The following is a 27206-nucleotide window of genomic DNA, read 5'->3' on the forward strand; positions in this document are numbered from 1 at the left end:
TTTATTTTGTTTAGCATTATTTTACTCTCTAGTTTTATCCATGCTGTTGCAAATGGTGAGGTCTCATTCTTTTTTATAGATGAATAATATTTCATTGAATATACATACCACATCTTCTTTTATTCATCTATCAATGGACACTTGGGCTGCTTCCATTATTTATTTATTTATTTATTTATTTATTTATTTATTTATTATTTTTAAAGATTTTATTTATTTATTCATGATAGACACAGAGAGAGAGAGAGAGGGAGGGAGGCAGAGACACAGGCAGAGGGAGAAGCAGGCTCCATGCAGGGAGCCCGACGTGGGACTCGATCCCACATCTCCAGGATCATGTCCTGGGTGCTTAAACTGCTGAGCCACCCAGGCTGCCCTGCTTCCATAATTTAGCTATTATAAATAATACTGCAATAAACATATGTGTGAATGTATCTTTTAAATTAGCATTTTTGTATTCTTTGAGTAGTTACTATGGCTTTCTTTTCACTTCAATTGCATGAAAAATGCCTTTTCATTTCTTCACTTAAAAGCTGCATGTGGCTTTAGGTCTGAAATGAGTCTCTTGTAGGCAGCATATACATGAGTCTTGCTTTTTATCCATTCCATCACCCCATAACTTTTGATTGTAACATTTAGTCCATTTACATTCAAAGTAATGATTGTAGGTATGTACTGATGGTCATTTTGTTACTTGTTGTATGGTGGTTTTGTAGATCTTCTCTGTTCCTTTCTTCTCTTGCTCTCTTCTCTCATGGTTTGTTGGCTTTCTTTAGTGATATATTTGAATTCCTTCCTCTTTATTTTTTGCATACCTATTACTGGTTTTTGGGTTGTGGTTACCATTAGGTTTAAACAAAACATCTTATGCATATAGCAGTCCATATTAAGTTTATGGTTATTGAAATTTGAACCCACTCTTTATACCTCTCCCCCTCACATACATTTTAGGTATTTGGTGCCACACTCTACATCCTTTTATTTTTGGAATCCTTTGACTGATTTTTGTAGATATATGTACCTTTACTGCTTTTGTGGTTTCTATTTTTCTTACTCATGCTATGGTTTTTCCTTTCTACTCAGAGTTCTTTTAACATTTCTTGTAGGATTGGTTTAATGATCATGAATTCCTTTAACTTTTGTCTGTTTGGGAAACTCTTTATTTCTTCTTCTATTCTGAATGATAACCTTGCTGGATACAGTATTCTGGGCTGCAGTTTTTTTGTTTTTGTTTTTTGCTTTCAGCATTTTGAATATATAATGCCACTCCCTTGTAGCCTGTAAAGTTTCTGCTGAAAAATTAGCTGATAGCTTTATGGGGGTTTCCCTTGTATATAACTGTTTTTGTTTCTCTTGCTGTTTTTAAAATTCTCTATCACTACTTTTTACCATTTCACTTACTCTGTGTCTTGGTGTGGACCTCATTGGGTGGATTTTTGCGGGGGATCTCTGTGCCTCCTGGATCTGGATTTGTGTCCTTCCTAGATTAGGGAAGTTTTTAGCTATTATTTTTTTAATTAAATTTTCTGCCCTCCCCCTTCTCTCTCTTCTCCTTCTAGGGTCCCTATAATGTGGATATTATTACACTTGATGGTGTCCCTGAGTTCCCTAAGTCTATTCTCATTTATTATTATTATTTCTCTCTCTTGTTGCCATTACTCTGTTCTCCAGGTCACTGGCCCATTCTTCTGCTTCCTCTAGTCTACTATTTATTTACTTACTTATTTTAAAGGTTTTGTTTATTTATTTGAGACAGAGATAGTAAGAGAGCACAAGCGGGGAGAAGAGGGAGAATCAAGCTCCAAGGAGAGCGTGAGCAGGCAGCCCGATGTAGGGCTCAATCCCAGGACCCTGGAATCATGACCTGAACCAAAGGCAGGCACTTAATGGACTAAGCCACCCATGCTCTCCAATCCAGTGTATTTTTTATTTCAATTATTGAGTTCTTCATCTCTGACTGGTTCTTTTTTATATTTTCTCTTTGTTAAGGGTCTCACTGAGGTCCTCCACTTTTTCTCAGGTCCAGTGAATATCTTTACAATTATTTAAATTTTTCTATTAGGCACATTACTATCTCCATTTAGTTTAGCTCTTTTGTTCTCTCTTTTTCCTGTTTTATTCATTTGGGACATATTCCTCTATCTCCTTACTTTTATCTTACTCTCTGTATCTGTTTCTATGTGTTAGGAAAGTCAGCTACGTCTCTTGCTTGTGAAAATAGTGGTCTTATGAATAAGAAGTCCTGTAGTGCCCTACAGTGCAATGTCTCCTGTTCACCAGAACCTGGTGCTTCAGGGGTGGCAGGGGTGTGTGTTGCATGCATCCTATTGCTGTGGCTGAGCCACTTTTGCTTTCAGCCCAGTCTCTTTGCCTGTTGTGGGCAGTGTTTGGTCCCTCTGGTGTTAGTGGACCAGTATGGGGATGCCTTGGGCCCCTGTTGTTTCAGACTGGGTATTTGCCAGTGATGCAGTAGCACCAAACTGCAGGGCACTTTCCCTGTGTTGTCCCCTGAGAAGCTTTCATTGGTGGGTAGGGACTGCAGTCAAACCAGATGTCTGTCCCCACCTACTGCTGGGGGGCTGCAGTTTGACAGATGTGTGTGGTTATCTTCCCCGAGTCACTTTGGCATGATGCTGGTCCCTGTCAAGACTGCTTACAACCTGCTAGGCTTATGGCACCACTTTGGATGGCTTCTAGCCAAGGGCATATTGGAAAGGACACATCTACAAGAGAACATAGGGGCAAGGTGTGTGGTGTTGGCAAGGTTAACAAGGTACATCTACTGTGAGAGAAAACCTGAAGCTGGGCTGGAGGGGACATGTCTGCAGAACATGGGGTTAGGGAACATTGTAACTTGTTAGGTAACAAGTGTTGGCCTATACTGGTTCCCACAGGTATCTATGTGTCTAGACTGGGGGGCTGGGGAAGGAAATGGCACCTGCCAGCTCTTTTATTCTTGGAGAAGTCTCCCAGTGATTCCTGTACCTATCACATGTGCTCTGAGATTAGTAAACAAATCTCCCTCCTATCTATCCCAGGAGTTTTTCAAACTGCTACTTCTATGCTGTATCTGTGAAGGGCCATTTTTTTGTGCTACCTCCTTCAGGGCAAGAGCTCTGTTTCCTCTTGTCCTCCCAGTTCTCCCAGAGCTAAGCCTGCTGATTTTTAAAGCTAAATATCATGTGCATATTCCTCCTGCCTTGGGTGCCTGGTTATGAAGGTCTGTTTCTCTCCCCTTTCCATGCCCATGGTATCCCTCCCTCCTTTGGATAGTTTTGTGGGTCTGTTTAGCCCTGACTGCATTGCCCTTCCTATCTTCTTCAGTGTGGCCTCTTCTCTATATTTAGTTGTGGAGAGTCTCTTGTGCCATTCTTTGAGTCATTTTCTGGGCATTTACACTGATGTGGATATTATCTAGTTGTATTGGTGGGCCAAGGTGAGCTTAGGGTCCCTACTCTGCCATCTTCCCTGGAAGTCTTTGTAATATATTTTATTTATGACAAAGGAATATTGACTACAGAACTGTGTCCATGATGTTGTCTATGTCATGAGGCTTCTCTTGGGGCAGGGCACAGAAGAATATCACTCAGCACTAGGAGGATATAGCAGATTGCTTTCTTCAAAGATGGCCATACTAATACACTTTTCATCTCATCTCATCTGTTCTTACAATGTGGTGCTGCCATTCCTCCATCCAGGGATGGGGGCCTATATTCTTGCCCCTTGAATGTCAGCAGATCTTTGTGATATCTTGACTAGCAGAGAAAATAATCCTACGTGACTTCTGAGGATAGGTCATAAAAAGTATACATCTTCTGTCCAGCTCACTCTCTCTCTGTTGGTCTCATCCTTGGATTCTAGTCACCATGCTGTAAGGAAACTAAGCATAGAAAGGCCACATGTAGTAGATATCCTAGGTACCATTAAGTCCCCCTTAGCTATTCAAGTCTACCCAGCCAATAGACAGCATCAACTGCTACACATGTACTTGAGATAATTTCATCTCCATCTTTTGAGACCTCAACTGAGGCTCCAGAAATTGTGGAGGAGGGGTCAGTCAATTCTGTTACACAGTGTTTTAATTCCTGACCCAGAAAATCCATGAATATACAATGATGTTTTTATGTTATTATACTTTGGGATCATTTGTTATAGCAACCAAAGTAACTGTAACAGAGGGATCCTATCCAAGGACTACTGTGGTCCCCCTATCCGGGAAGAAGGAAGAGAGTCTGAGTGATGTTTTGGACTGGAAGGATGAGGCAAGGGGTAGTAAGAGGTAGGCAAGGGTGTAAAGCAAGGTATAGAACAGATGGGATCAGAGGATTCAAGAACTAAATCTGAGAACTGGGGGACTCTTGGCATGTGGTAAGTAGGCATTTACTATCCAAAGAGCCTGGTTTGCCTTGCAGCAAAGAGTGGTTCCAGATCAGAGAGGTGGTAGAGAAGGTTATCTTGGAAGCCAATGGGTGGGCTTCAGCATGCTGTAAAAGGGATTTGGACATCAGATGGGTGGCTGGACTAAATGATAATATTTAGGGGTGCCTGGCTGGCTCAGTCAGAAGAACATGCAACTCTTGATCTCGTGGTTATGAGCTCAAGCCCCACATTAGGTACAGAGATTACTTCAATAAATGAAACTTTGAAAAAAATAAATAAGTGATGAAATTTAATGTTCTTTCAGTTCTGATAATCCATGAAGTTCTTAGAAAAGCATAAAATACTATGCAAATGTATATATTAATATTAATGCATACTCTGTGGGCCTGATAAGAAGAGGCTTAATAGAAATTGGTAGGTAGCTAGGGATACCTGGGTTGCTCAGTCAGTTGAGTGGCTGGCTCTTGATTTTGGGTCATGTCATGATCTCAGGGACCTGGGATCAAGCCTCTTACATTGGGGTCCATGCTCAGGAATGAGGATTTTCTCTCTCCCTCTCCTTCTTCCCTTCCCCTGCTCTTTCTCTCTAAAATAAATAAATCTTAAAAAAAGAAGAATAAAATAAATTGGTATGTAGCTTAAAGTCAAGGCAAGAAGCTAAATAATTATCATAGGGTTAGTGGAGGCATCACTGTATCCCCCTTGTGTGATGGCAAGATATATTTCCACTATACCATCCACCATATGCTAACCTTCAGTTACTCATTAGAGTCCAGGCTCCAAGGAATATTCTCCTAAGATGAGGGGAAGTGAGGAAGAAGAAATAAATCCATATGGGAAGTAGGTGACACCACAGACATGGGAAAGAGGTAACTCCAACTCCTGGAGCCAACATTTATATACATTGTTGGAGAATGGGTGTAAAGGCAACCGGAAATGTAGTAGCTCCTGCCCTACATTCTCCAAATTATTCATAATATCTCTATTGATCCATTTATTGCAATAGCTTTTCATTATCAGTTCAATTAGGCTGACTTTTAATGTCTAAAGGGCAGGGATCAGATATCTTCATGTCCTTGGTGGTTAATATAAACCTGAAAGAGAACAGGAACTCAATAATTGTTTGATAAATATGTAGACAGAGGGAATGGCTGGCTGGCTGGCTGGCTGGCTGGCTGGATAGGTAGATAGATGGATGGACAGATAACATTTCCTGTTGGATATTTAAAGGTTGGCAAGCCTATGAACCAAGTGCTGGCTTGGTATTCCAGTACTTAGGAAATCTGGCCCAGAGTCTTTGAATATGGGTAGGTGAGGGGTACAAAGAAATCTGGACATTTATGAGTAGTCTTCTGATACTTCTGTATCAACTTATCCTCCTTAGAATTGTTCTTTAAACTACTGTGGAGCCCTATGATGGGTCCTCCACCAATTAAGTATATTGTTCCTTTATTCAAAAAATATTTATTGAGTGCCCTAGTCCCCATGCTAGGCATTGGAGATAAAGATATAAACAGGTTGTGACTCTGACTACTCATAATCAAACACAATCTGATAGTGCAAGGACAGTAGAAGAAGATGCTGCAGGGACATGATAAGAGCAGATACATTGATCTATGAAAGATCAAGGAAGATTTCCCATAGAGAATGATGTGGAGTGCTGAGTGAGGAATCAGGCAAAATGAATGGGGATGAGTACTCTAGGCAGAAAGAAAAGCATATGCAAAAGTCTAGAAACAAGCTAAAGCCAGAAAAGCTTCAGAAACAGAGGCATTCTATTGGGCCATATATTAAGCCATAAACAAGTATGAAGACTCACAGAAGATCCCTTTCTATTTGAACTGAAAAAAAAGGTCTGTTAGCTGAAAAGCCTATTTGCTGTCCTGAAAGGGCCAAATTGTAAGTTCCTGGTCAGCTAGGACTGTGTTTTTCTCATCTTTGTGGCCACAGCGGGCTAGCTTTCTTACACAGAGAAGGAACTCAGCACCTATTCTACACCTAAAACTTCCCTTAACATGTGAGCAGATTCTAATTTTCTTCTAGGAGATCCTGTGCTCCAAGGTGTTCAGACTGAAGGCAACGGTCTTGCACTCTTGCCTATGGAAACAACTCTGTATAAGCCTTTGGCTATCTCCTAATGACTGTGTATCTAGGTAGCTTTGTCTTGAGTTTCCTAAGAAGGAGATCCTAAGGCAAAGAGCTGGGTGCTAGTGGTTCATTGGAGAGGTAATCCCAGGAAACACTGGTAAGGGTAAGGGGAGGTAAGACAGGCAAGGGAAGGGAGCCAATAAAGGATATGCTAAGTGAGTTTACTGCTATATTACTGCTATAGGGGCTTGAACCTCTGTGAGTCTTTGGGGAATTGTATAGAGAACATCTCAGACTTGGTTCAGAAAAGAGGGAGTGGAGGTATTTATCCCACCAAATTCCATGTCTCATTGATTGATTCGGGGCAGCTCCTGAGAAAGAACTTCCAACATTTCTGGCCTGCCCCCCATGCAGGAAAAGGAAGTGAAGGGTTATGGGTAGGGTACTGAAGCATTTGCTACTGGTTGCCTCCTACTTAGGCCCTAAGCCTTGCTCCTGTGGCTGAGACACACAGGAAGTCATGTCCCAGAGGTCCAGGTCTCTGGATCATCATCTGGTCTTGTGCTAAGGGGGATTTCCCGATGGCAGGCAGGTTGAGGTCAATCCTGTGTCATTGCTCTGTTTGATCTACTGGGGTACTAAAGAAGTCACAAAATTCTTTGCTCACTTTTTTAAAGCTTCTTCCAACCCATATTCCAACTGTATTTACACTTCAGTTAATTTTTCATCTTCTGTATTGATATAATTTTTGTTTTTAATCAACATTACATTAAAATTTTCTCACCCTGACATGGTTCCTTGTTTTCTGCCTCACCCTTCCCCATGTCACAGTGCTGAAGAGATGTGGGACAGTCCAATGGTGATGGGGAAATGAAGTTTGGAAACTAGAAATAATGTCACAAGGTCATGTGGCTAGCTAAAAACAGAGCCAGGACTAGAACTCAAGTCTCTGGGCTTCTAGTTTCAGAAGCTGACAAACTGGTCATTGGGCTAAAACCAGGCTACTGCCTAGTTTTGTAAGTAAACATTTATTAGGACATTTGTTTACATGTTATATATAGTTTCTTTCATGCTACAACAGCAGGGCTGAGTAGTTGCAACAGAGACAGTATGTGCCCCACAAAGCCAACATGTTTACTATCTGGCCCTTTACAGAAAATGTGTCTGTTCTCAGCCACTGTGTATTCCTTTGTCCCCTAATCCCCAACTCTTGCATTATCTGCAGTTACAGTATCATCTCATATACAATTTCTCATTTACACTGCACAAGAACCCAGGTATTTCCATTTTATGGATGATAACATTAGGGCATAAAAAGGCTAAGTTACTTGCCCAAGATTACATAGCTGGTTTAAAGATAGAGGCAAGACTCAAATCCACATCTTCTGACTTTAAGTTTATGTGTTTTTTTCCACCAAGCCTCTGCTCTCTCTTGGGCTGTCATGCCTGTCCCCGGTTTAATTCCTAAATACTCATTCATTCAGGCAAGAGCCTCCTTCAATAGATGTATAGCTTTCTGTAGGGCACGAGTAATCTAGATGTATATCTTCATGTTTTTCTTGTTGCCTTCAACTCAAACATACTGCTGGTACAAGATAAGTTATAAGAATCCAGGAACAAAGTCATAAATTTTGATAATGTAGGTGGTTGTTTTTTATAAACTGTAATTTATTGGGGTAGAAATGTAAGCCTTTCAAATGCAGAGGACTGGGAAGATTTATCTGTGGCATACTGCACTAGAACTCAGTCTCACTAGTTAAATATTCCAGAAAGGTTTAATGTACCCAGTTGTGACCATTCCAAGCAAGAGCATTTTGTCTGAAATATTACAGTGGGACCATATGGTTCAGATAGTTGTCTGACAAATATATCAAGAGATAAAAGAATTACAAAAATTGAACACATGCCTCACTAGAAGCATGTATACAGGTGATTTATATTGAGAATCACTATTATACTAAAAAAGAATTTGTGGTCCCATCATAATTCATCTATAGCTAGCTCTAGACATTTAACATTTAAATGGTAAATTTAAATTATCTTATGATAAACAGTAGGATTCTATGTTTTACACACTTTTGGGTTAAAATTGACAAACTACCTTCAAACTATCACACACACATGACTTACCATGTGAATTTGACAACACTCAAACTGGTCTGTACCCCTTTCAAGGAGAAAAGTCCACTTTTTTCCCACCCTCCCTCTGCTCCCTTGGGCTCATGACTTTCCTTAAGTCTCACTTTTAAAAACCCACCCATTCAGCCAAGAGCCTCATGGCTTTTTCCATGACTTACATCATCTCAGGTGTATGTCTCTCATGTTTTTCTGTTGTCTCCAAACCAAACAAAAAAGGGAACTCTGACACAAGATAAATTACAAGAATCTAGGACCACATTTGGATGTTGCAGCAATATAAAATGCCTATAATCTTTTCTAAATGCTTTCTCTAAATCTCTGTGTTCCTTTCTTTGCAGACCAGTAACCAATAGCCCACAGAACAGCACCAATCTGCACTTTGAATGGCACTCAAAGAGAAAGATTTCCCATTCTTTATTTTCCATGTTGCGCTGGTTTTCTATTGTAAGCTCCTTTCTATATTCCCTCCCATCCTCTCAGAATTGGCCCTATTGCTTCCTTATTTCTATCTGTGAAACAGAATTGCACTTTCATCATAGTATTGTTAAGAAGGTTTTGATTCCCTTGGTAAGGTTTGCCAACCAAAAATGCTGGCTCCCTACTTCATGTACTCTCCTGGGAATGGCAGTGCTGTGCAAGACTCTCTTCTATTCTGAGTTGTGTAAGACTCTCTTCTATTCCACCTACACTTGGGTAGCATCTGCCACTTAGCCAGGGCAAAGGGAGGTACTGTTTAACATCTTTGTGACAGGAAGTGTCACTTCCCCATTGGCATCCAAGTCTAAAATAGATATCCCCACTGGGCAGAAACACTGTAGCCATGACACTACCTGTATCCTGTCATTGCCCTGGGAACTACCCCTTCCCACCCCTCTCCTCTGCCCATGGCTGAAGTCCTATTTGATTGGCTGCATTTCTAGTTGATCATATCATACTGAATATTAAGTAGCTAGAACATTCATTTTTGACAGTTACCTTGCCTGAAAGCCTAGTTGTCCCCATCAGTTTAACCCGCCCCTCCATTAAGATCAGGTTGACAGACACGCTCTTAACTAGAAGAGAGAAGAGCATATTTTAAACTATACCAATCCCATCTGAAGTGTTAATTGCTGATATACACTGTGAAGTAGCATTTTTAAATGGATGAAATTTTAGCCTTTACTCCTGGTTGGTGTTTAGACTTTGATGGCTAAATTTCTCTAGAAGATAAATTATTTTGGGAACAGCTTGGGAATAGAACTGGCTTCTGTTCAAATTAAAGTTTGTCACCATCATACATTTTGCTTCCACATCCTCTCATCTCTACTTTTAGCCGTGTGACTTGCTAATTCCCCTGTATTTCAAAGGTGAGACGTGCCAACATTGACGGAGGTAGTGAGTTACTGGGGGAAAGGAAAGAGACTTTGACCTTGGAGAAAACATTACAAGTAAATGTTACTTTAAATGCTTGGAGGAAAAGGTACATTGTTAGTTACAGGGAATTAAAGAGAATGATTAAAAATACTAAACTTTTTAAAGATGAAAGACATGCCTTATTAAATTAAAATCTTACACAAATGCCAAAAAAAAAAAATACTGTAGTTTGAGGAACCTGTAAGAAATGTGAAGATTCTGTTTTCTCAATCCATTGCAGTCCCATATCTCAGAAAAACTGAGACTCACAGCTTTCAAAACAATTTAAACTCCTAAGCAATGACATTCGGTAAGCTTCTGGCCATCACCAATTTCAGGAGGTTCCAAGGATTATCTTCCTTCTCCCTCACCTCCCTTCTTCATGTTGATTCTAGCAGCTGATATTTAAAGATGTGGATGACAAGAAATAATGCCATTTCCTCCACTGTTTTAAAAAAAGAATTGTTGAACTCAGACATGACTGTCACTCACAGCCCCAACATTTGACTGACACTTTTTAAAAAGCTATGTTTTTCTTTCAAAACAAGGGTGACAGTTCCTGCATTAAAAAAAAAAAAAAAGAAAAAGAAAAAAAAAAACCCCATCAACTGGGAAACACAATCACTAGAAATTTTTGGCACACTACTTTGGGAGAAAGAGGTGATTGAGAAGAAAACAGGCTAATGTTGAGCACATTTGTTTAGAGCAACTGTCCAAGTCGTATCCCAGAGTCAGGGCAGATTCCAGCAATTTCTTTCTCATTCCATATCTGTTAGTTTTGGTCAGTGATGATTAATGGTTATAATGGTGACTCTTATACACATGAAGATCCCGACCATCAAAGGAAGAATAAATAAATATTGATTGGTACACTGTCCTTACTAAGGCAAGAAATTATACCAAAACATTATTTAAAAGAAAATCACAGGCCCAAAACAGAGTCCCTTGTGCTAGGCCCATGTCACTAAACCATGGTTTAATACTTAACCTAACTGCAGTTTTAATCTTCCTTAAGAATGCAATCTTAACTGGTCAGTCTAGAATTTCCTGGTCAGCAACTGAGAGGTAATTCAATCTAATAAGACCCTTTTGTCTCTGCCAAAGGAAGGTCAACTTTTCTGTTGATGACTTTTTTGTGCTATCATTTCTATGCTTTTAAAAATTTTCCCTTTTGTACAGATCTTTTGTGCTCCTGTCTAGTTGGTAGATGAGATACAGCCTGATTCATGAATAGTTCAATAAAACTGACTAGGTCTTCAAATTTAACTTGATTAAATCTTTGTTATTTAATATTTCAGAAAGATTTTCAACTTTAGTTGAAACCTTCATTTTAACCAATTGATTAAAAAAACCTAGAATCCAGATTCCTTGAATACTCTGGTTAAACTATTATCTCATCTGTAAAATAAGAAAGTTCTAGCAGAAAGTTCCTTCATTTATTTAGCAAAGACTTATTAAGTGCCGAATCTGTGCCAAATACTGTATTAGGTGCTGGAAATACAGTCATGAGCAAAACAAAATTCCTGCACTCACATGACTTATAGATTAGTGGGAAATATATATAAAAAGCAAATAATTGTATAAATACTTTATAATTCCAATTGTGGTAGATCCTACAAAGAGGAAATACAAGATGTTATAAGAAAGTGTCATGCGGACAGAGAAACCTATCTGGGATTCCTAAATCCCAGCAATAAAAGCATGTGCAAAGGTGCTGAGGTGGAGGTGGAGTTCTATCCTTTAGAGAAAAGGAGAGTGGAAAAACAGCTTAAATGGTATAAGTAAGTTGATCAGGGATGACTCCAGAGACCATGCAGTGACTAGATCAGTTAGGGCTTTGTTGGTCATAATGATGAGTTCATATTTTATCCAAATAACAAAGAGAAACTGTGGCTAGGACACCTATTTGTTCCCCAATATCTGTTCATACCTTTTTTCCTTTAGCAATAGAACACCTGAATGTAGGCAGACACACAGCTGCCCAAAATAAAGGCTACATTTCCCAGACTCTTATGTGATGGAGCTCTTGCCGATGAAGTGTAAGCAGCAGTGACAGAAGCAACTTCCAGGAAGTATCTTTAAAGAAAAGGGTGTACTATTCCTTCTCTCAAGTGGGACTGCTGAAGGGATGGCAGGAATTTAAGTAGCCATCTTGGACCATGAAGGTAGAAGTTACATACCGAGGACAGCAATACCACAAAGTGAATGAAACCTGATTACCTGTCACCATAAGGGGCCACACTACTTGTGGTTGGATATCTCTGGGCTTCCACTATGTGAGAGGAGATTACACAGAATTACACATCTACTCAAGCCCTCTTAGACTTTCTGTCAGTCTCTGCTGAATCTATTCTTACTTGATTCAGAACTCATTTCTTAAAAAGAGAGGTTAAAGAAAGGTCTTTCATGATGGGATTATCATCTGTTAGCCCACAAATTTCTCTGACCTTTACAACAGACCTGAATATTTAATCTAAGAAATAAAACCAGAGCAAAGCTTTTGTTTGCTTACTCATTCATTTTTTTATTCATTCACTTAATCACTTGGCACCTGCTACATACAAAGTACTTGTCTTAGGTGTAGAGGACAAAACACAAATACTTTGATGTCTAACCTAAAAGGACTTATAATTTGAAAATACGATGTGGATGACCCAAGAAGACAGTTAAAGAAAAGCTGATGTTAAGAACAGGACAATTCACTGAGATAATAAAACTATCATACATTGAGTCTACTTGTACCTATAAAGCTACGACATGGACTAAACTCCATTCCAATTCAGAAACTATCTAAACTAATAATCGAACATACAAAGTTTCAGAACAACAGGAAACTTTAAAGAAAGCCACTACCTGTCTAATTAATAGGATTCTGCTGACCTCAGCAGACCACTCAAGCAAAGTAAACAGGCAAAGATCATTTCCTCCTTTGAAACTAGGGATTAACAAAGAAAACTCAGCCAAACACTGGGCTTCAAACACCTGCTGATGAAATCTGTTTTATCATTGTCATTGCCAAAGCTAGTCCCCAGTCACAGGTTTATCATAGTTGCTGAGATCTTACTTAAGAATTACTGCTGCAGTTTTATTGGAGAGAAACCTGATATGATATTTAGAAGTAAAGTTGAAGAGCCAAATGTCTCAGCAAACAATCCTTTAAGAACATTTACGAGCATACACCAGCTAAGGGAGGAAGCCCATGGAAGATAGTGTGCTACAGTCTTAGGGAGGGCTATTTTTTTAGCACTTCTGTGCCAGGGATTGTGTAAAGCACATATTATAGGAGAGCTTGCTTAATATTGATAATATTTCTGTGAGATTTGAATGTTGTCTCCTTTAACACATAAAGAAACTGAGGCTGAAGAGGATATGATTTACCCAGATCATGCAATCCAGATGCATTCTATTCATTGAGTCAGGCAACATGAAACTCTGTGGGAGATGGTGTCTTCAACTGTAAATCGGAAGTGAGGGGTGTTAGCAGATGGTCTCTAAGGGCATTTTCCTTGTAAAAGCCAACTATAGTTCTCCACCTAATAGCTAACAAGCCTGTTTCTGAGCCTTGGGACCAGTTCTAGCAAGAGTAAAGTCTTCTCCTTGTACTAAGTTAATAAAACCAGCACAATAAACCAACTGTCTCTCTAGTGACTCTTCATCTTAAGATGAAGATCTTCATTTAAGATTTGAAAACATTTTAAGATGTATGAAAACTGGCACTTCGAGACACTTTGGTGCAAACTTTTATGGAAAAAAACGAGAAACATTTTACAATACTGACACTTAAAAACTTAAATTCTGTAATTCTGTTTGATGATGGGTTACTTCTGTCTTATGTAAAAGTTTGGAGAAAGGCATTTAAGCTAGTGTAGCAGCTCTGCTTGATGAGGTTCTCAGGGACATAGGATTCCCCCAGGCCAGTGCTCTATCATCCCTATGATGTGGCCCTTGTCTTCAAGGTCCAAGAAAGGGGTTAGAGCTCCAGACACATCTGCATACTAGGCATTAATATAAAACATAAAGAAGGAGAAAAGAGTGTTTACCAGTTAAGAAGATATCAGATATTCCACATAGTACTTGTGCTTACATCCCAGAATTTAGTCAGTCCTAGGGCCAAGTGTTCTAATAACAGAGATATGAGATATAGTCGTCTTTATTCTGGGCAGTGAAACACTCAGCTAAAAGTCTAAGGCTTTATAATGAAGGAAAAGGAATAAAACAGGCACTGGTAATAGTCAGTGGTCAATGCAGTAAGTAAATAAGAAGGAAAGGAGTTTGTACATTATGATACTATGTGTGAAGAAAAAATATGTGAATACACATATAAAATATCCTCAGAAACACTCTAGAAACTGACAGCTTCTTAGAGCCCTTCAATACTGTTTAAATTGTCACCATGAGTACAAATTGCTTTTATGATTTGAAATCTTAATTTGGCAATTGATAAAATTTATACAAGAATGGATCAAGAAACTTGAGAGAAATATACACAAATATTAAGGAAATTGTCTGTGGGGGGATACAGCAGCAAGTTACTAATTGTTCTTTTATTTTTTCTGCAATAATTTCTGCTTCTAAACACAGGTACTGGGGCACCCAGGTGGCTCAGTAGTTGAGCGTCTGCCTTTGGCTCAGGCCATGATCCTGGGGTCCCAGGATCGAGTCCTGCATTGAGCTCCCTGTGGAGAGACTGCTTCTCCTTCTGCCTATGTCTCTGCCTCTTTCTGTGTGTTTCTCATGAATGAATAAATAAAAATTTAAAAAAATAATACACAAGGTACTGCTTCAAAAGTCAAGATGAATTAAGATGGAGTTAAATTAAGAGTAAAATATGCTAAGTGAAAGAAGTCAAACTCAAAAGAGTATATAGTGTATGATCTAAACTAAAGGGCATTCAGGAACAGGTAAGTCTATTGGAAGAGGGAACATATCAGTAGTAAAACCAGAGGTTAGAGATAAAGGAGGATGTGACCACAAAATCTCAGATTGGAGAGGCTACAGCATGAAGAAATTTTTTACAGTGATAAAAATAGTCTATATCTTTTTTTATCCTAATCATAGAAATTTTAACCCTATGAAAAATATTCCAGAGTACAGAGAAAGAGGGAACACTGCTCAAATAATCTGATGAGGCTAGCCTAATCTTCATAGTAAAAACTGACAAAGATAACGTGAGAAAAAAATTGAAAGTCAATTTCAAGTCATGAACATAGATATAAAAATCAAAAAATATTAGCAAACTATATCAGAAAACAGATTTTTAAAGATAATAATATATGACTAAAGTTAAGTTTATCACAGAAATGAGTAGTTAACATTAGAAAATCAATTAATATAACCACAATCTTAGTCTAAAGGAGAAGTATTACACATTACCTTAATAGACACAGTAAAAATATCTCCTAGAATTTAGTATACAGGTCTGATAAACATTCTTAACAAACTAGTAATACAAAGAAACTTCCTTAACCAATAAATGATATCTGCCAAAATCCTAAAGTAAACATTATACCTAATTGTCAATATTGAAAGCATTTCTTTTAAGCTGAGGGAATGAAAAAAAAAAAACAACAGAGCACCTGCCATCATCTCTTATATTCAACCTCATACTGAAGGTTCTAGCCAATAAAAAAAGAAAAAAAAAAAGAAAGTTAAAGAATAAAGATAAGATGTGATTCACAATAAAACAGTCATTATCCGGGATCCCTGGGTGGCGCAGCGGTTTGGCGCCTGCCTTTGGCCCAGGGCGCGATCCTGGAGACCCGGGATCGAATCCCACGTCGGGCTCCCGGTGCATGGAGCCTGCTTCTCCCTCTGCCTGTGTCTCTGCCTCATTCTCTCTCTCTCTCTCTCTCTCTCTCTCTCTTTCTCTCTCTCTGTGACTATCAGAAATAAATAAAAATTAAAAAAATATATTAAAAAAAAAACAGTCATTATCCATAGTTGATATATCTACACATGAACTCCAGAGAACCTACATACCAATAGTAGAGCTCATTAAAGATATAAGCAAGTTCATCAGATACAAAAATCCATACATAAAAGTCTAGTGCATTTCTATCCATAATCAATACTTAGAGTAATTTTTAAGAGATGCCATTTACAATAGCATTTAAAGAGCATTAAGTACCTGGAAATAATTGTCCTAGAGATATGCAAGGCCAATGAAGAAAATTATACAACTTCTGCGAACTGTATTTAAAAAAACAAAAGTAATAGAGAAATAATACTATGCAGATATATTAAAAAATTTGATGTTATAAAAATATCAATTCTCCCCTAATTAATCTACAGTATCAATGTAGTTTTAACAAAAATTGCAACAAGTCTTTATTTTTAACTCAACGACCTATATTCAAAAGTGTATTTGGAAAAGCAAAGGGTCAAGAATAGCCAAAATATTCCCCAAAAGGAGAATAAGATGGGAACTTGCCTGATCATATACCAATATATATCATAAAGATATAATTGTTAAAACACTATAAACACTATACACTAATGGACACAAGAATAGACAAAAAGTCCAATGAAACAGAATGGAGAGCCTAGAAATAGAACTACACACATATAGAAACTAGATATATGGCAGAATCGGCAAAATAGCCTAGGAGGTAAAGGATGGTCTTTTCTATCGTGCTGGGGCTACTGGTTATCTATTATACACTATACATACTTCTTCATACCATACATCGAAATCAGTTCTAGGTCAAGTAAAGATTTAAATATGAAAAACAGACATATACCAAGTATTTAGAAGACAATATAGAAGTATAGATTTACAACCTTGAAGGAAAGAATTTCTTCAATAAGATACCAAAAGGCACAAAAATCATACAACATATGATTATAGCCTTAGTTACATTAAAATCAAGCTTGTTTATCCAAAGATACTGAAAAGAATAAAATGAGAGGCCAAAATTTGGAAATCTTTGTAACATATACAACTAACAAAGTATCAGTAATAAAACATACTATAAAAGCTTCCACAAATCAATAAGAAAAAGACCATATAACAGAAAAACAGACTAAAGAAGAAACACTTCAGAGAAGAGAAAATATGAATGGCCCATAAACACATGAATAGATGCTCAAGTTCATTAGTAATAAGTGGAATGTAAATTAAAACCACACCAAAATAAAATTTCACTCCTACAAGCTAGCAAAAATTAAGAAATCTGAAAATATCTAATGTTGGAGACATTATTGAGCAACAGAAATTCTCACAAATACTGTTGGGAGAGGATGAATTGGTACAACCATATTGAAAGACACTTCGACATTAAGAGTGTTGAAATTTTGTATACCTTAGGATTCAACTTACATTTCTATTTAGGGCATATGTGCCCTAGAGAACTTTTTACATGTGTGTATAAGAATATTTATAGCTTCCTGTACATAATAGCAAAAAAGCTGGAAATAATCCAAACATCCATCAATAGAAGAACAAATAATTCTTATGTGAAAGATACAGGTGATGGAATTGTATATGAAGTGAAGATAAACTACAGCAACATACATCAACATGGATGAACCTCAAAAGTGTGAAATTTAATAAATATATCAAATTTGCATATAGAAACATTAACATAAATTTCAAAATATGTAAAACCAATCAATATATTATTTAAAAATATAAACATATAAACTATTGCAAAAGAAGGACAAATAGGAACATGAAAATATGCTCAATATCATTAGCTATCAGAGAAATGTAAATCAAAAGCACAAGATGCCACTTCATTACCCACTAAGATGGCTATCATAAAAAAGACAGATAATCCCAAATGTTGGTAAGAATGTGGAGAAATTGAAACACTCACATATACTTCTGATGAGAATGTGAAATGTTCAGTCACATTGGAAAATGTCCTGGCAGTTCCTCACAAAGTTAAATATGGCATTAGCAATATAACCCAGAAATTCTACTTCCAAGTATTGAAACACTCTAAAGAAAATTGAAAACAAGTCCACACAAAATGTATGTATGCAAGTGTTCATAGTAGTGTTATTCATAATAGTAAAAAAAACTGCAAACAGCCTAAATGCCCTTCACCAGATGAATGGATAAATAAATGTGGTCTATGCATATAATATCATTAGCAATAAAAAGGAATGAATTACTAATGCAGACTACAATGTGGATGAACCTTAAAAACATTACCCTAAGTGAAAGAAGCTAGGCACAGGGGCCACATAGCATATGACTCCATTTATATGAAATGCCCCAAATAAGCAAATCTAAATAGACATAAAGTTGATTAGTAATTGCTTAGGGTTGGGACAGGACAAGTTGGAGAATGGAAAGTAAGGATAAAGGGGTACAGGATTTCTTTGGGGGATGATAAAAATGTTCAAAAATTATTGTGGTGATGGTTGCACAACTCTGAATGTACTAAAAATCACTCAATTATACAAATTGAGTTCATTGCATGCTATGTGAATTATATCTCAAAAAAGCTGTTATAAAAGATTAAAAAAGGTCAAGGCTCATTAAGAGAAAGGTAAATATGTGAGGTGATGGGTATATTAATTAACTTGATGGAGGGAATCTTTTCACAATTCATACATATATCAAATCATGCTGTACATTTTAAATAACTAACAGTTTTGTCAATTATACTTCAGTAGAGCTGAAAAAGATAAGGGCAAGAGAATGGAAACACAAAATTCAGAATGGGGAGAGAATGGAATGGAAACAAGGAAGGACCTACAGAACATTTCATGGTAAGATGCTTTTTACTAAACTAAATGGAGCTACATATATGTATTCTGTATCATAATCTACCATATATATTTAAAATATTTTAATGGCCAATAAGTATATGAAAAAGTTGAAACTCTTCAACATTAATAAAACAACAGTCACATGGTTGTCTTTAATCCTATGAAACTGCCAAGGGTTGGCATTTGCATGATGAAATATATGCTCTTATATACTGCTTGGGGGCTGGCGGTTACACATTGCAGGAGCCTTTCTGTGGGACACTTTGATAATGTGCATCATGAGCCTTAATGTATAAATACTCTTTCTCCTAGTATTTCCTTTTCTAGGCATATATTTATATCTCTCTTCCCTTGTATCTTTGGCAGGCCCTATGACTTGCTTTGATTAACAGAATAAGGCAAAAGTGATGGGACATCCAAGCCTGAGTCTTTTTTAAAAGGATTATCTTTCTCCCTCTTGGGATCCAGTTACCATACTGCAAAGAAGTTCAGGTTTCACTATGAAGTGATAAAAACAAAACAAAACGAAACAAAACAAAACAAAAAACCAGAAAAACCACATGGAGAGTCCTGGAGGTGGTCAGACTGTCTCTGATGATGCAGCCCAAGCCAAGTTATCAGCTGAGTACAGCCACAGGAGTGACTTTAGCTCTATCACATGGACCAGAATTTCCCAGCTGAGCCCAATCAACCCACAGAATAGTGATGAAATCATGTTGCTTTAAGCCACTAAGTTTGGGATGGTCTGTAATGCAGCAACAGAACGAAATAATATCCTAAAGAAATAATGAGAGATATCAACAAATACTTATGTATAAGGCTGTTCACATAAGTAATAGCAAAAAACATTAGAATTAATCTAAACGTCTGTGTTGAACTTCTGTTGTTGCTTTGGCTACTCAGCATTCCATTTCTTTTATTATAACAGTATCCAGAATTTCTTCTATGAAAAGCTCCCTCTTCATTTTCAGTCAATGTGGTTCCAATGAGGTTTCCCTGTGCACCAGGAGTGGACATATGACTCAGATCCAGCACCAGATCTCCCCCCTGGAATTGGTTCAGGGATGGGCCATGACTCACACAATATGGTCACAATCAGAGTGAATCTCAGATTTGTATAGGAGCTATAGGAAAGAATTTTCTTTCTTTTGAGACTGTTGATAGTCTGAATGATTGAAGACAAGAATTCCTAAGAAACTGGGAATTAAGTGAACACTGCAGGCAGTAGAACTGAAGGATGAAGAGAAACAGGTCTAGATGACATTTTTGAGCTTCTAGATCAAGCGATTCCCTGGACTTTCTGGGCATGTATCCCAACAAGAGTCTTTTTTGGCTTGTCCCAGTTAAATGGAATTTTCTGTCTCTTGCAACCAAGATTCCTAATCAATACAAGGCCTGTCTTAGGGAAAGTTTGCTTCTGTTAGGGAAAGGAGCAGACATCCATTCAAAAAAGAGAGGAAGCAAAAGAAGGGAAGATCTTATGGGCATCATGAGACCTGGACAGTTACCAAGCCACAAACCTCTGCATTTTTCATGGTCTCTGTTTTAAATATGTCTGTAGCATTTCTTTCTGTTTTATAGACAGCTTCTTCTGTCCCTTCTATACAGGCTTTGTAATAATCTCAATCTTCAGAGTTTATGTTACCTTTAAACTCATCTCCATAAATATAAGAGACATGGTTTTAGCAGCCAATGTCAAATTCCCAAAGGAAAAAATCTGATTCACTCAGCTTTGGCTGAATGTCTACCTTTGGTGAAATCAGCCATGTCCAAAGGCAATGATCATGAAATCTCTAGGTGTTGCTTTATTTGGAGCTGTTAGCTGGATTCCCTAAAGCAAGATATAGGCAAAAAGTAAATGATATGCATATCTAAAATATCACAAAGTGAGGGAAGAATGTGTGATTAAGGAGTGATACACTATAGGATAGTATGCAGCCACCAAAGACATGTTTCTGAAAAATGCTTAATATTCTTCAACAAATGGTGCTGGGACAACTAGATTTCCACATGCAAAAGAATGAAGTTGGAGCCTTATTTCACACCACATACAAAAATTAACTCAAAATAGATAAAAGAGCTAAGTATAAGCATTAAAACTATAATACTTCTAGAAGAAAACATAGGTATAAATCTCCATGATCTTGGGTTTGACAAGGCTTTCTTAGATATGACACCAAAGCAACAAAAGAAAAAATAAACTGGACTTCATAAAAAGAAAACATTTTTATACTTCAAATAACACTATCAAGTAAATGAAAAGACATCCTATGAAATTGAAGAAAATATTTGCAAATTATATATCTAATAAGGATTTAATATCCAGGACATATAAAGAAGTTCTCTAAACCAACAACAAAAGAAAAACAATCCAATTAAAAAATGGGAGAAGGACTTGAATAGATATTTCTTTAAAGAAGATATACAAATTGCCAACAAATATATGAAAAGATGCTCAATGTCATTAGTCATTAAGGACATGCATATCAAAATCATAATGAGATATCATTTAACCTCCTTAAAATTCTTATAATAAAACACAAGTGTAAAATTCCATAACCTTGCATTAGATTTCTTAGATATGACATCAAAAATTCAAGTGATGAAAGGAAAAATAAAGTATATGATCAAGAAAGTGAAAAGAAAACCCACACAACGGGAGACAATATTGCACCTGCATACAGAATACATAAAGAACTCCTACAATATATAATAAAGAGAAAATAACCCAATTATTAAAATGGGCAAAGGATTTGGATGGATATTTCTCCAGATAAAACATATGAATATCTTCTGTAAAATGTAGATGAAGACATTTTACTAGTATGGATAAAAATAAAAGACAATATAATGTGTTGACAAGGATGTGCAGAAATTGCGACCCTTACACATTGCTGATAGGAATGTAAAGTGGTATAGCTACTGTGGAAGACATTTTGGCAGTTCCTCAAAAAGTTAAACATTGAATTACCATATGATACAGCAATCAGACTCCTAAGTAGATATCCAGGAGAATTAAAAAAAATGTCTACACAAAAACCTATATGTGAAGTTCATAGCAGTGTTATTCATAATAGTCAAAAGTAGAATGAATCCAAATGTCCATCAATTGATGAACAGGTTTTTTTAAAACATGGTATATTCATAAAATTGAATATTCATTAGCAATAAAACAGTGAAGTGCTGATACATGAATGAATATCTATCATGATACATGAAGTGCTATCACATGAATGAATATTGAAAACATTATCTTAAATGAAAGAAGCCAGACACAAGAAACCACGTATTGTAAAGATTCTACTTGTAGGAAATGCCCAGAATAGGCAATATATAGAAACAGAAAATAAATTACTGTTTTCCAGATGATGTGGGGGAAGGAGGACTGGATAGTGATTACTAATGGCTCTGGAATTCCTTTTTGGGGTGATGACTATATGCTGAAATTAGATAGTGGTAATGTTTGCCCAATTCTGATATACAAAAAAATACTGAATTGTATATTTAAAAGGATGCATTTATGATATGTGCTTATATCTCAAAAAAGCTGTCACTTTTTAAACGTCCATACTGATCTTTTCACCTTTTTAAACTATAAAACTAATATATGCTTATGTAAAATATCATACTTTCAATTGTTTATAACACACAAAAAAGAATATAATAGTAAGTTCCCACAAGGAAGCCACAGGTAATTGCTGGGGGGGGGGGGGTGGGCATATGCCAACAGAGTTCTCTAAATATTAAGTTTTTACAAAAATTCTACATTTTACACTGTTACATACTGAAAAACTTACATTTAAATTTTTTTAAAGATTTTATTTATTTATGAGAGACACAGAGAGAGAGGTAGAGGCATAGGCAGAGGGAGAAGCAGGCTCCCTGCAAGGAGCCCAGTGTGGGACTCAATCCTGGACCCTGGGGTCACATCTTGAGCTGAAGGCAGACTCTCAATCGCTGAGCCACCCAGGCGTCCCTAAAATTTACATTTTTAACTTAATTTTTTTCTCTTAGAATATATCAAAATGTCATTCTTAAGTCAGTAAATATAACTCTACTTCCTTTGTAATTGCTTTGTAATATTATGGTGTATGAATATAACAATTTATTTGACCACTTCTATATAGTTGTACATTGGAATTGTTTCAGTTTTCCAATGCTCCAGTGCGTATCCTTCATAAGTAATTTTTATAAAAATTTCCATGTGGCTAAAAGTCACAGCAAACTGTGGATGTCTTTTTAGGTACACAGTAGATAGTGGATATCTACTGTTTCAACTTGCCTATTTCCATTCCCTCATCTTCTTGTAGCAGATCTCCTTTTTCTTTGGGGAACTGCCTCTTCCTATCTCCCTAACCAGATATGGTTCTGGTGGGATGGTAAATCAGAGTACTCTGCTCCTTGGGTCATGGTAACCGGTCCAACAGGACCTATTAACCCAAGCAGAGCTATCAGATTCCTCCCATGGGATTTTATACATAGATGGTGGGAAACAGAGGATCCTCCTTTGCCTAGGAGTAGTTAGTTCCCTGAGAAATAGGAATGTGGAGCTTACTAAAACCAGACTACCTCTTCCCTATTCTCTGCATGTAGCCCATTTAGAGGCAGAAAAATAAGGGAGAATTACACTGCACAGAGAGAAAAAGATTGAGAATGAGCTACTGATTCAGCCGTGCCTGAAGTAATATCCACCCCTGGACTTTCCAGTTATATAATAAATTCTCTATTTTCATGTAATGGAAAGCCTTATTGGCTTAGTACATTATTCAGCATCTTTTTCAGAGCCAGATTTCTGACTGGAGGGCTGGATGCTCCGGTTGTCTAGATGCTAAAAGAGAAATGCCCCTAGTGCTTACGTATATAGAGTCAGCACAATCCACACAGTCCCTAAGTACCTACAACTGTTTGGTTAGATGGGTTCCCTGGTTTCCTAGCAATCAAGTTCCCCTTCCCCTTCCTCAACACAATTACACTTTTGTGAAATCTCCTTTTAAGGCTACTTTTAATGGGTACATTTGGAAGACAGAAAAGAAGGCATGGAAATACACACAATGTAATTTACCCCAGGTCTTGAGACCTGAGACTATGTGAGAGGTGGTCTAACCTATAGATTCAGAACATTCACTGGCAGACTAAAAATAGCAAGAGATTTTACCCTTAAAATTCTGGTTTGCTTATACCTGATTACTTTTGTAAAAAATAATAGTACGTATTATAAACACCTCAGGATGTCAAAACAAAATACCATGGACTGAGTGGCTTAAGCAACAGAAAATTATCTCTCACAGTTCTATAGACTAGAAAACAGATCAGGGAGCCTCCCTGGTCAGGTTCTGGTAAGGACTGTTCCTGGTGTGCAAAAAGCCACTTTCTCATTGTGTCCTCACATGGCCTTTCTTCTGTGCGTGTGTGGAGACAGATGGGGTGGAGAATCTCTTCCTCTTCTTATAAGGCCACCAATTTCATCATGAAGGTTCCATCCTCATGATCTAATTACTTCCCAGAGGCCCCATCTCTAAATATTATCACATTGGAGGTTTGGGCTTCTGCATGTGAATTTGGTGGGGAAGGGACAGAAACATTCTATCCCTAGTGGTATTGGAATATTATTAAAATATTTTTTAAAGACTTTATTTATTTATTTGACAGAGAGTGAGAGAGAAAGCACAAGCAGGGGAGAGGCAAAGGGAGAAGCAGATTCCCTGCTGAGCAAGGAGCCGACATGGGGCTCGATCCCAGGACACAGGGATCATGATCTGAGACAAAGGCAGACACTTAACCAAGCCACCCAGGCATCCCTAAAATATTTTTTTTATTTTTAATTCATGACATTTACAACAGCCGTGTAACAGGGCAGGCTACATTTATATCACATTACTAATTCATGGACACCTTAAGGGACTTGCCCAGAGTCACACATCAGTGTTCCCCTTACTATGGACTAATCTCATTGTCTTCTGGCCTAAGAGGCTTCTGATAATTTTCTCATCTATATGCAATGTCATATTAGGCATGGCAACGCCAGGATTGAATGATGTTTATGCTACTTTTATTTGTAATGTACAAGGCTCTTGCCCTCTGTCTCAGATTCAATATCAGATTATACTGAAGTCAGTTAATAAACAGGTAAGTATTGTAATAAATGTGGCCACATAGGGTAAACAGCAGACTAAAAATGTCAAAACTAATGTTATTCTCATTCTGTGACACTGCCTGTACTGGAATCTCTGTCCATCCAGGGGCTCACCCAGAATCTGTGTTACTCTTGACCCCGGACTCTTGCCCTCATTCACTAAATAAATGCATTTACAAAGGGTCTACTTTCAAAACAGGAGTGGGATCTACCCCATCTCACCATCTCCACCATCACCAAATCTTGCAATAGGATCCAAGCTGGTTTCTCTGCTCCTTCCTCCTTGCTAGGCTTGCCAAAAAACATTGAGCACCCAGTTAAACTTGGGCAACCAATAAACAATGATTTCAGATACACAATGAACACTTTTTAGTATGAGTGCATCCCATACAATATTTGGAACATGCCTATCCGTTGTTAATGTGAATTTCAAATTTAACTAAGTAAATTTAGTTCATCTGAATTTTTATTTGCTGATGCTCTTAAACCTCACCTCTTTTCTGCCTCCAGTTCTCACAGCAGAGTGAGCTTCTGAAAATGCCAAACTGATCATATCACTCCCATGCTTAAATTCAATATTGTGTCATTGCTCTTAGAAAAAAACAAACAAAAACAACCCAATGTCTTGACAATAAGTTCTGCAGTATCTATTCCTGAAGGTAAATAGTTTAGGTCTTGGAACCAAACTGCTTGGTGCTTGCTTTAAACATCTCACTCAAAGGAACCTTCCCAACATCCTGATCCTAACTGAGGAACTCCTATAATTCCTCATTGTGTCCTTTACTAACCTATCACACCTCTGCAGATCACTTACTCCGCACTCTCCCTATCTTCCACATACCTCTGTTTGAGTAACACGCCACACCTCTTGCCCCGCCCCTAGCAGAGGAACAACGACCCCTCTGATTGGTGGGTTTGAGAGAAGGAACGAGGCAAGCGTGGCCTCATCCCGCACACCTGCTCGTCTGGACTCCTCTAGGCTTGCAAGGTAGGCTTGATGGAATAGGCTCAGCCCTGTGGCTTGAGGATTTGAGGGAGAGGGACGATATGTCCAATGCAGGAGGAAACATTAACAAGCCTGGCTTGCCATACCATCGCCGTGTTCTTTTGATCAGCAATGAAGACGATATTTTTATCTTTATCTGCTTTACTTCTGTGCCTCTTAGTTTCTAAACCAAGTTGGGGGGAAAGGGGGATGTGAGGGTGGGGTGGGCGGGGGTGAAGAATCTGGGTCTTAATTACAAGCCTCCTAAACCTTCAGGAGCATTCACTACAAGTTCTATTTACATGTCTATTTATGTTTGTTTAGTTGTTTTTTTCTAATGTGCAGAGATCATGTCAGGTTTTTTTGTTAACTGTTGTTTCTCCAGTGCCTACTATAATGCTAGGTACAGATTTCTACTTTCTCAATATCAGGATGCTTGAATAAATAAATGAGACTTGTTGCCTCCCATAGCGCTGCCGTGCTGCCACTCCATCACACTGAGCATAGTTAAGCCCAGTCTTGGGATGGTGCTGACAGGTGTTTGGAGCTCTGTGGTCATGGCTAAGAGTATCATGAAATTGCACACATGTCAGTGTGGGTAACGAAGGACAGCTTGCACAGATTTGCCCACCTGGGCTTCAGAACATCTAGGACTATGTTGTCCCCACCAGGTATACTTGCTTAGCGCGGTATCAGTCTGAGTGGGATTTGAGCTGCTCTTCTCTTATGGACTCAGATTTGGGTATTTGGTCACCTCCTGCTGGTCTCATCTTACAACTGAGTGAATCCTGCAGGGAAACCCCTAGTCCAGTTCCTGGCTTTCTCCACTTTCCCACTGGGTCCAGTGGAGGCCCAATAGACTGTGCCTGCATGAATTATGAGAGATAGTTTCACAGCCTATAAACCTCACTACAATGGGAGGAAACAATGCACACTGGCTTTAGTTGAGGCAAATTGCAAGCAATTACCTTTCATGAGACAGCCAATTTAGCTGTAATTCAAAGACTTTTTTCTAACACTTGGGGTTCTGCATAAGGGAAGTCTCCTTGGTATGACCATGACCCTGAAATTGATGATTTTCTGACTAATAAATATTTATTGAGTGCCTTCTACTTGGGAGGATCATCGTGTGCACATTTAACAGAAGTTAACACAACTATGCAATAACAACAGTAATATTGGCTAAACCTTCTGTACCACTTAGAATGGGCCAGACACACAGTTTTTACCTGTATTAATTAACTCATTTCATTCTCACAACAACCTCCCCAAGGTTGGTGCCATCATTATTGCCATTTCACGGATAGGAAACTGAGCCACACAGAGGTTAAATAATTTGCCCAAGGTCAAGACACTAACTAATCAGTG

General features: G+C 37.9%; 1 long non-coding RNA gene across 2 annotated transcripts in view; it reads right to left on the reverse strand.

Moving 5' to 3' along the window:
• Positions 1-235: 235 nt before the first annotated feature.
• LOC112661097 (uncharacterized) overlaps positions 236-27206 on the reverse strand; it is a 90990-nt gene continuing 64019 nt past the window's right edge. The window contains exons 3-4 of one of the 2 annotated variants that reach the window (XR_007405101.1): positions 4813-4981; positions 236-3880 (exon numbers count right to left, since the gene is read on the reverse strand). This is a non-coding gene — a long non-coding RNA (uncharacterized LOC112661097). The remainder of the gene's footprint in view (positions 3881-4812; positions 4982-27206) is intronic. The other variant, XR_003137422.3, reaches the window with a different exon arrangement.

Source organism: Canis lupus, chromosome 23, assembly GCF_003254725.2.
Source record: "Canis lupus dingo isolate Sandy chromosome 23, ASM325472v2, whole genome shotgun sequence".
Lineage (NCBI taxonomy): Eukaryota > Metazoa > Chordata > Mammalia > Carnivora > Canidae > Canis > Canis lupus.